Source organism: Nicotiana sylvestris, chromosome 2 (assembly GCF_000393655.2).
Source record: "Nicotiana sylvestris chromosome 2, ASM39365v2, whole genome shotgun sequence".
Classification (NCBI taxonomy): Eukaryota; Viridiplantae; Streptophyta; class Magnoliopsida; order Solanales; family Solanaceae; genus Nicotiana; species Nicotiana sylvestris.
In genome coordinates, this window is record NC_091058.1 from 91,026,474 (window position 1) to 91,037,855 (window position 11,382).

An 11,382-nucleotide genomic window follows, 5' to 3' on the forward strand; every position below is an offset into this window, starting at 1 on the left:
ACCCGAAATCCCCCAACGGAGCTAACAGAACAAACAAAATTCCATACGGAGGCCATCTTCACACTGCTCTGACTACGGTCCAATTTCTAAAACTTAAACTCTCATTTAGGAACTAAGTGTCCCAAAACTCTCCGATACTCAAAACCAAACATTCCGGCAAATCAAAATAGCAGAAACAAACACGGGGAAAGCAGTTAATAGGGGATCGGGACGTTAATTCTTAAAACGACCGGTCGGATCGTTACATCCTACCACACTTAAACATTCGTTCGTCCTCAAATGATCATAGAGACATATCTGAAGTAATGAAAATATGAGGGTAACGGCTATGCATATTCTGCTCCATCTCCCAGGATGCCTCCTCGACCGGCTGACCCCGCTACTGAACCTTCACTGATGCAATGTTCTTTGACCTCAGCTTTCTAACTTGCCTATCTAATATTGTTACTGGCTTCTCAACATAAGATAGATCCTTGTCCAACTATACTGAACTGAAATCCAACACGTGCGACGGATCACCGTGATACCTCCGGAGCATCGAAACATGAAATACCGGATGAACTCCTGCCAAGCTGGGATGTAAGGAAAGCTCATAAGCAACCTCCCCAACAAGCCTCAATATCTCAAAAGGGCCAATAAACCTCGGACTCAACTTTTATTTCTTCTCAAATCTCATAACGCCCTTCATAGGTGAAACCCGAAGCAGAACCCGCTCTCCAACCATATAGGAAACATCACGAACCTTCCGGTCCGCGTAGCTCTTCTATCTGGACTGGTTATATGGAGTCTATCCTGAATTACCTTAACCTTCTCTAAAGCATCCTAATCCAAGTCTGTGCCCAATTATCTGGCCTCACCAGGCTCAAACTAACCCATCGGGGATCTACACCGCCTACATATAAAGCCTCATACTGTGCCATCTGAATGCTGAACTGATAGCTGTTATTGTAAGCAAACTCTGATAGTGGCAAGAACTGATCCCAAGACCCTCCAAACTCAATCACACATGCACGGGGCATATCCTCAAGAATCTAAATAGTGTGCTCGAATTGTCCGTCCTTCTGAGGGTGAAATGTTGTACTCAACTCCACCCGAGTACCCAACTCATATTGTATGGCCCTCCAGAACCGTGATGCGAACTGAGTACCTCTATTTGAAATGATGGAAACTGGGATACCATGCAGACGAACAATCTCCCGGATATAAATCTCTGCTAGACGCTTCGAAGAATATGTAGTACACACAGGAATCAAATGCGCGGACTTGGTCAGCCGATCCACAATCACCCAAATGGCATCAAACTTCCTTAAAGTCTGTGGGAGCCCAACTACAAAGTCCATGGTGATCTGCTCCCAATTCCACTCCGGAATCTCTATCTGCTGAAGAAACCCACCCGGTCTCTTGTGCTCATACTTCACATGCTGACAATTGAGGCACCAAGCTACCAACCCAACTATATCTTTCTTCATCCGCCTCCACTAATAGTGCTGTCTCAAATCCTGGTACATCTTTGCGGCACCCGGATGAATAGAATACCGCGAACTATGGGCCTCCTCTAGAATCAACTCCCAAAGTCCATCAACATTGGGTACACAAATCCGACCCTGCATCCTCAATACCCCGTCATCACCAATAGTCATATCTTTGGCATCACCATGCTGAACCTTGTCCTTGAGGACAAGCAAATGAGGTTCATCAAGCTGATGCTCCCTGATAGGACCAAATAATGAAGACCGAGAAACCACGCAAGCTAGAACCCGACTGGTCTCCGAAAGATCCAATCTCATAAACTGGCTGGCTAAGGCCAGAACATCCATCACCATAGGTCTCTCTGATGCTGGTAAATAAGCCAAACTCCCCAAACTCTCTGCCCGATGACTCAAAGCATCGGCCACCACATTGGCCTTGCTCGGGTGATATAAAATGGTGATATCATAGTCCTTCAGCAACTCTAACCACCTCCTCTAGCGGAAATTTAGATCCTTTTGCTTGAACAGGTGCTACAAGCTCCGATGATCAGTATAAATCTCACAAGGAACACCGTATAAATAATGACGCCAGATCTTCAATGCGTGAAAAATGGTAGCTAACCCGAGATCATGGACAGGATATTTCTTCTCATGTACCTTCAACTGCCTAGATGTGTAGGCAATCACCCTACCGTCCTACATCAAAACTGCTCCAAGGACAATCCTCGAGGCATCACAATAGACAGTATAAGACCCCGAACCTGTAGGCAATATCAAAACTGGGGCTATAGTCAAAGCTGTCTTGAGCTTTTGAAAGCTCGACTCACACTCTTCCGTCCACTGGAATGGAGCACCCTTTTTGGGTCAGCCTGGTCATAAGGGTAGCAATCAATGAAAACCCTTCAACAAAACGACGGTAATAACCTGCCAATGCAAGAAAACTGTAGATCTCTGTAGCTGAAGATTGTCTGGGCTAATTCTGCTCCGCTTTTACTTTCTTCGGATCCACCTGAATACCCTTACTCTATACCACGTGGCCTAAGAATGCCACAGAATCCAACCAAAACTCACATTTCGAGAACTTAGCATATAACTCATTTTCTCTTAGAGTCTAGAGCACTGTCCTCAGGTGCTGTTCATGATCTTCCCGACTCCGGTAATACACCAGAATATCATCAATAAAGACAATGACGAATGAGTCAAGATACGAATAGAACTCACTATGCATCAAATGCATGAAGGCTGCTGGGGCTTTGGTCATCCCAAATGACATAACAAGGAACTTGTAATGATCATACCGAGTCCTGAAAGAAGTCTTCGGGATATCTGGCTCCCGAATATTCAACTGATGGTAACCTGAGCACAAGTCAATCTTATAAAACACTCGTGCACCCTGAAGCTGGTCAAACAAATCAACAATACGAGGCAAAGGATAAAGGTTCTTTATTGTAACTTTGTTCAACTGGTAATAATCAATGCACATACGCATAGAACCATCCTTGTTCTTCACAAACAAGGCAGGAGCACCCCAAGGTAATATACTGGGCCGAATAAAACCCTTATCAAGCAATCCCTGTAACTGATCCTTCAACTCCTTCAACTTATGAGGGGCCATATGATACGGATGAATAGAAATGGGTTGAGTGCCCGGCAACAGATCAATGCCAAAATCAATATCTCTATTAGGCGGTATGCCCGAAATATCTACTGGAAACACATCAGGAATATCCCGTACTACTGGGACTGAATCAATTGTAGGGGTATCAATACTGACATCTCTCACATAAGCTAGATACGCATCGCACTCCTTCTCAACCATATGCTGAGCCTTAAGGAAAGAAATAACTCTACTGGAAGTGTAATCTAAAGCACCCCTCCACTCAACACGCGGTACACCTACCATAGCCAGCGTTACGTTTTTGGCGTGACAATCAAGAATAGCATAATGGGGCGACAACCAGTTCATGCCCAATATAATATCAAAATCAACCATGTTAAGCAACAATAAATCGGCTGTTGATACCCAATTTTTTTTTATATATTTTTTAATATGCAAGATACATCAAAACAGCATGTGTATGCATGTATAAGTGTGTCCAAATGTTTTATTATTTTTCCTTATTTTTTTTAAGATTTTTAACCAATTTATCCCCTATTTTATTCATAAAAACTTAATAATAATTTCCAAAATTATTATTTTTGGTGATTCATTTATTGGATTCTCATATTTATAGTAAAATAGAGCTAATATATTTTTGCATATTTTTTACAAATTTATTTAGCATTTTTAAAGCTAAATTGCATATAATTGCAATATTATCCCCTTTTAAGATTTAATTGCTTTTATATTTATAAAAATTAAGTCCAGTATTTTTAAATTGATAATTATGTGTTATAAATCATTTTAGTACCTTTAACATATTTCCAAAAATCAATTTTCTATTTTGTATAATTTTAAAAAGGGAAAGTGGCTATTTAAATAATATCCCAAATTCATTTCAATCATAGCCTAAATCCTACCCCAATTTTAACCCAATTCTCGACCCATTTTAACCCATCGGACCAAGCCCAAACCCAGTTTCATAAACCGCCCCACTTACCCATTTTAATCCAGGTCGTTGATCACTTAGATCAACGCCCAATAGTCGCCCTTGCTTTAATTAATTCCAAACGTCCCCAAAACCCTATCATTTCTCACTTACCGCCGCCTTATAATCCCCTTCCTCTCAAAAACTCTCTGCAATACCACTCAAACCCTAGTCGCCGCCACCCTAATCCGCCCTAATCCATGGCCTTCTAAGGTCATCAGATACATGTATCAGCCTTCCCTGGCTCCTATGTGTTTGTCCTTATGGTTTCAAGGCCAGACTATGAAGAGCTCTGGTCTAGCCTTCGTTCGATTTTAGTTCATGTCCCTTCTCTGGTCATCTTTGAACTTTCTCCGACTGGCCATGGTCATTCGAGTCAAACCCTTGACTTCCTGGTTAGATCGGTAACTTTTGAAGCCTTTCTCATCTTTTCTGGGTTTTCTGAAACCCTAATCTCTAAGGTCTTTCGATTTCTTTCAGATCTACTTTAGATCTATGCTTGCTCTGAACTTTTAAGCATCTTCTCGAAGTTTCTTCAATTTTGCTTTCAAAAACAACTCTTTGTCTTTTTCCGATTAGGATTTTTCCTGTTAAGTTATTTCAAAATCTCTTCTCTGACTTTTAATATGTTTAAGATTTGAATTTTTTCGTTTAAAATCTTTCTTGACTCATCTGTTTACCATCTTTCAAACTCGTTGTTGCTGAAAACCCTAAACTCTTGTGGGTCTCAGTCGAGTTCTAAAAGTTGTTTGTTAGATGAGTGTTCGTTTGGTTAATTTTTGTTTGATCTATTTTCAGGGCTCGACTATTGTTGAAAATCCTGTGGCTTTAGGTCTAAAACTGTTCGTTTAAATGCCTAACTCTATTTGAAATTCCTTGTTTCAGAATCCCTTTTCCTTTGTGTGATTCCTCTGACTCTGGGTTTCTACTATCTTTAAAACTTGACTATGCCTGAAACCCTAACTTTTCAAAAGGTTTCTTATCTGTTACTGTGAGACCTTTGCATGCTTCTGATACTTTATTTTTTCTTCATTATTGATTCAATGTGACTTGACCTGCTTGATTGATATGCTTCGAATGTTTTCTTTACTACTAGCTTATTTCTGCCACTATTGCATGTTTGTGATTATCTCTTTTGTTTGGCCTCGCATATCTGATGACCCTGTTCACTTTATTTATATACTGAAATTTCTTCCTTGATTAATCTTCACCTTGTATCTGATTTCTAAAGTTTCCCTTTTATGAACCCTGATTTCACTAGCCCGTTCAAAATTGATTGACTCTTTTCCCTTTATTGTAATAGTTACCTTGCTGAATCTATTTCCAAAATAAGTATATTTTGTACTTAGACTTGATTACTTACTGAATGCTTGTACTACTTCTTTTATGGCAATAATCAGTCTGTATCTAAATTGATCTCTTTTCTTATTTGAATCTGTTAAACAATGATTCCTTAATTAAAGAGAATCACCTGTGTAATTGATTCTGACCTATGATTGTTTCCATGTTTGTATCTTATTACTTTTCCTTCACTCATTTTTAAAAAAGGCTATAAATACCCTGCACCCCTCTTCTTTCAAGGACACGAACCAATTGAGTTAAAAAACACACACTTCACTCAAAGTCTCTCTCTTTTCTCTGTTACTACTTGTGTTGCTACCATGTCTAGCCGGCTGAAAGCCAAGGCTAGGATGTGGGAAACTTGCCTACTTTTTCTTTATGCATTTTCTTTCTTTACTGGTATGTCCTAATTACTCTTCCAGCATCAACAACAACATGTTTCTTTACTAATTCTTTCACTCTTACCTGTTTCCTGTTTATGTTTAATCGAGTTTCATTATCAAGCATGCTATGATTTGCCCTTTCCTTTTTCTGAATTAATGTTTTCTCATGTATGAACCCCAATACCCCATACCCCATATGTGTTTGTATATTGGTTCGAGGGCATGTCAGCATCATGCATTGCTGTGCATGACCTAAACCTGACCCTCTCTGGGTCTATGTTCCACATCCCCTATGTTTTGGTATCTTTGGTTGGCTTGGGGCATGACAACATTGAACATAGTTGTGCATGACCCAAACCTGATTCCTTGGGATCATAACCTCCATATCCCCTCTATATGTTGTGTGTTCTGGTTGGTTTATAGGCATGACAGCACCATCTATTACTGTACGTGCCCAAACCTGGTCCCTGAATAAGGATATATGCTCCTTGCAATGTATTTCCCAAACCCCTGACCCCTTTGTGCAATTACTGATTCTTTGATTTTAGCTTTACTACTATTGTTTTCAACTTACCCCTCTCCATTCTCCACTCAGTTCTAAATCTATACTCCTGCACTTCCACCATATTCTTAGACGTAAGTTCTGCCCCTCTTGTGTGAGCCTTTCCTTGGGACCTGAACTCCCTTTGAACCTGGAAACATAAGGGTTGGCCCTTCCACACTACACTCATCTCTATTTGGTTATGCAACTTGGGTGTGAGCACTACCTGGGGTCCTCTTGAGACCCTTAGGGAACTTTGACACACTCAAGTCTGAGAAAGGCTTTGAAACAATAGCACTTGAGGTGGTTTATTCCATAACTCAGAGAGGAAGTCAAGAATCAGGCTTCCTCTGGTTGTAACTTTTCTTTTGTGCTTCCTTGATGTAATTCATTGTCTAGTCTATAATAATTTTGTAATAAACATCTGGGGCTTGACTAGTGAAAGGGACTAGGTAATTATGCATGTTCGAGGGTAGATATCACGTCTATAGGATCTAAATTTCTACATGTTCAATTCTGCAATTTAGATATCATCTGTTGTTCTGCATGTTTAATTCTGCATCTAGATATCATGCCTATAAGATCCAATTTCATTAAATTTCTGAATGTTCTAAATTTGGAGAATATGCCTATAGGACTTAAATTCTGCATATTGAATTTTGCATTTAGAGAACCTGTCTATAGGGCTTGTCTTAATTTCTGCATTACCACACTGAAACACCATGCTTAGGAACTAACAGGTTAAAAATCAGATATCATTTTCACTACCCCTTTTGTAGAAAGCATGCCTATAGGGATACTGCATGTTTCAATTCATGCTCGACTAGATATCATGTCTATAGGATTAAAAATGAGCAATACTAGACATCCTGCCTATAGGATCTAAAACCAATTTAAAATCAATTTGACTCTGAATCAGTTTTAAACAACCTCACTCTTTACTTTAACACGGTTTAGAAAGCATGCCTATAGGATCTAAATCGTTCGTCTTCAATTGTTACTGTTTCGCTTCATTCTGAATAGATATTGTGTCTATAGGATCTATCCTAAATGCTTAGGCAAGCCTTAGGTGATAACAACCAAAAAATTGAATCCTCCTTTGTTAATTGCTAGAACCAGCAGGTAGGTCTGATTCTGACTTCTTATCTGAGTTATGTAATAAACTGGTCTGCCTCAACAATTGAAATTTCCCTTACCTTAGTATGTTAAATTCAAACCTTATATGTATGTTTAAGTCATGCTATTTATGTGCTTTATTTGAGGAGGTATACATGAGCCTCTTATTTGTTATATGTTTCCCCTAATGTGCAGCCCCTATATTTTTTATATGTCGCCTTAGCTTTTTCACTTTAAAACCTAAAATCTGCCTAATATCCATCCCCTTTAGGAATAGTATTCCTAAAAATCCTCTGGGAATGATAGGAAGGGACGGATAGTAGCATACAACAGACATCAAGATCAATCCGCGCTTTAATACCTTAACGGGGTGGAAATGGTAGATATGGATATGATGACCGGTGCGCTAATGCCACGTGTATCCCCTCTTCTGAGGAGTGTCATGCCGGGTATCGCATTGATGTGATCCATATTATAAATAAACCTAGGAACCCCCCCCCCCCCTTTCCTCTTTTATATTTTCAAGTATTTGTAGAAGTTATAACCCTTTCTTCTCAAAATTCGGCTTTAATTGTTTTCAAAATCTTATGTGTTTAAACTTAAACCCCCTACTATTTGAGCCTATATTTGTCTATTTGCTAAATTGTACAAATTCACAATAAACGATCTGGCCGGAAACCACACTAGTGGATCCTGAGGGTTGCCTAACACCTTCCCCTTAGGATAATTTCAAGCCGTTACCTAATCTCTGGTTATCAAACAAGCTTAGGAGTAGCTCTTATAGGTGTCCTAATGCACCTTAAATAATTAGGTGGCGACCCTTCAAATATGAAAAACCCAGTTCCCAAAAGGAATGAGTTGTCCCATACCCAAATGTCACAAACCCGATCTCCTGATTGCATAAAGAGGGAAAAAGGGGGCACGACATCAGCTCTGGTCTCAAAACCACTAAGAGCAACCAAACACGACCGATTAACGTGGTCCACAACAAGAGAATCTCCTATAGGAGTAGAAACATAAATAGGGGAATTCAAAGAATCTTGAGGTACACCCAAATGCAAAGAAAAATAAGAAGACACATAAGAGTAAGTGAAGCCTGGATCGAATAGAACCGATGCATCTCTGTGAAAATCCAGTATAATACCTGTGATGACAGAAACGGAGGCAACAGCCTTGGTACGGGCAGGAAGGGCATAGTATCAGGCATGGCCTCCCCTTCTAGGGTGACCTCTACCTCCCCGACCTCCACCTCTAGCTGGCTGAGCAGGTGGGGTAGCAACTAGTGCTGTAATCCTAGCCTGAGAACTCTACGGGGCACACGATGGCTAAAACGTTTGTAGAGGTGCACCCTTCTAAGTCTGGGGCAAATCCTCATCATATGGCATGTATCACCACACTTAAAACAAGCTTTGGGAGGACGTGGTGGCTACGACTGACTCAGGCCAGGTCTGTTGGACTTATCACTGAAAGCACCCCACGCAGGAGGCGCACTAAATACGATAGGTGCATAATAAAGCTCCTGAGGCCTAGAAGGAGCTGGAATACCACTGGCTGATAGAAGAACTAAATGAACATGGTGACTCATATAACACCTACCATGATGACCTACGGCTAGGGCACGGGCACCAGAATAATGGCCCGACTCTCGAGACCTCTTCGCCTCCCTCTCCTCTCTATCCCTAGCATGCATACCCTCAATCTTCCTAGCAATGCTCACCACCTGCTGATAATGAATATCCATCTCCAACTCGCGAGCCATGCTAGACCTGATGCTGGGAATAAGCCCCTTAATAAACCGGCGAACCCTCTCGGGAATAGTAGAAACCAAGGCTGGTGCATGTCTAGCCAAGCTGGTGAAACGGACAGCATACTCCGATACAGTCATAGTACCCTGGCACAAATGTTCAAACTCTGCACGCCAAGTGTCCCTGAGGCTCTGAGGAACATACTCTCTCAGGAACATATCTGAAAACTGAGTCCAAGTCAGGGAAGCTACCTCCTCTGGACTGTCTAACTCATAAGTACGCTACCACTCACAGGCAGACCTTGAAGCTGGAAAGTAGTGCAGGAAACCCCGCTCAACCCTGATATACCCATGGTATGGAGAATACGGTAGCACTCCTCCAGAAATCCCAAGGCAACATTTGATGCTAACCCAATGAATACAGGAGGATCATACTTCTTGAACCTCTCAAGCCTCCGCTGCTCATCTTCTGAAGCCACCACCCTATCCTCGAGCTGATATGGGACTGCAGGCTGTACAAGAATAATCTCTGGAACCTAATCAGCATGGACTCATTGTTCAGGAGTGCGGGCGGCGGGAGTCTGTGCACCTCCCCGGCTTGGGATGTAGCTGCAACAAGGGGAAGCAACCCTACCTAAGCTAAAGTGGTGTACATTCTCATGAACTGCGCAAGAATCTCCTAAAGACCTGGAATAGTAGTAGTAGTAGTAGTAGTAGTAGTAGGCGTATCAAGTGCCTGGACTCCAGCCGGAACTGCTAGTGGTACCTCGGCGGTAGCTCGCGCGGGTGTTCTGGCTGCACCACGTGCGCGTCCTCGGCCTCTACCCTGACCCCGGTCTTTGACGGCTGCAGTAGGGGCCGCGGGTGCCTGATCATCTCGGGTAGCACGTTTCCTCACCATCTGTGAGAGAATAGAAGACACAAGTTTAGAGTTGTAACATCAAAAATCTCGCATGAAAAGGAAATCAAATGAAGTGGAATTTTCCTAACAGTTACATAGCCTCTCGCAGATAAGTACAGACGTCTCTGTACCGATCCGCGAGATTCTAACAAATCGGCTTATGATTCATGACTCCTATGAACCTAGAGCTCTGATACCAACTTATCACGACCCCAGTTCGCCCTCCGTAAACTATCGTGACAGCACCTAGTCTCTACGACTAGGTAAGCCTAACAAATGCAGAAAAAGAAAAATTAGCGGAAAGAAAAATAATATAAAACTGAAATAACAACTGAAATAGCGTTTAAGATGCCTCCTGGCATATAATAGTACAAGAATCTCAACCTAATACTTCCCAAAATCCGGAACATCATGAATCACAAGCTAAGAGATACATAAGAAGCTCTAACTCCAAAAATGTCTAACAAAAAGAAAATATAGATGGGCTATACTATTACAGAAGATAGAAAGGGACTCCTCGGTCTGCGGACGAGGCAGATATACCTCAAAGTCTCTACAGAAGTGACTCGCCTCAAGGATGATAAGACTGAGTGGAAGTACCTGGATCTACACATGAAAAACATGCGCAGAAAGGGCATGAGCACACCACAGCAGTACTCAGTAAGTGCCAAGCCTAACCTCGGTCGGATAGTAATGAGGAAGGTCAGGGCCCTACTGAGGTTAAAAAAAATAAAAGGTATAACAGTGTAGAATAAGATAGTATAATTAAGTGCAACAGTAAGAAATAACATAGAATAGAAAGAACAACAACAACTAAAACAGAGACAAAATAATCACGGAAAGGAAATACAGCTCAACACAGAGATAACAACGGGGATACCTTCCAGGATACCGTCATGTAGTCCCAATTACAACTCTCCAGTGGATCTCCCGGGATACCGTCCCGTAGCCCATCATATATATCCGAAGGATCTCCTAAGATCCCGTCCCGTAGTCCAACTATTAATGCGCGGGGATCTACCGGAATCCTGATCCGTAGTCCCAAATATAAATACCCAGCATTGGGAGAATCTACCGGGTGCAGTCTCGTAGTTCTATATAACTGTGCAGGGGGGTCTACCAGAATGCCACATCCGTAGTCCCAAATGTATATACACAGCAGCAATATGAAGAATATTCTGCAAATGTCAATTTCATATCAAGACAAACAGGAAATTCTAGCTTAGCATGCTGCATAGAATTCAGGTAAAGTAGTTGTTGATACCCAATTTTTTCCTATATATTTTTCAGTATGCAAAA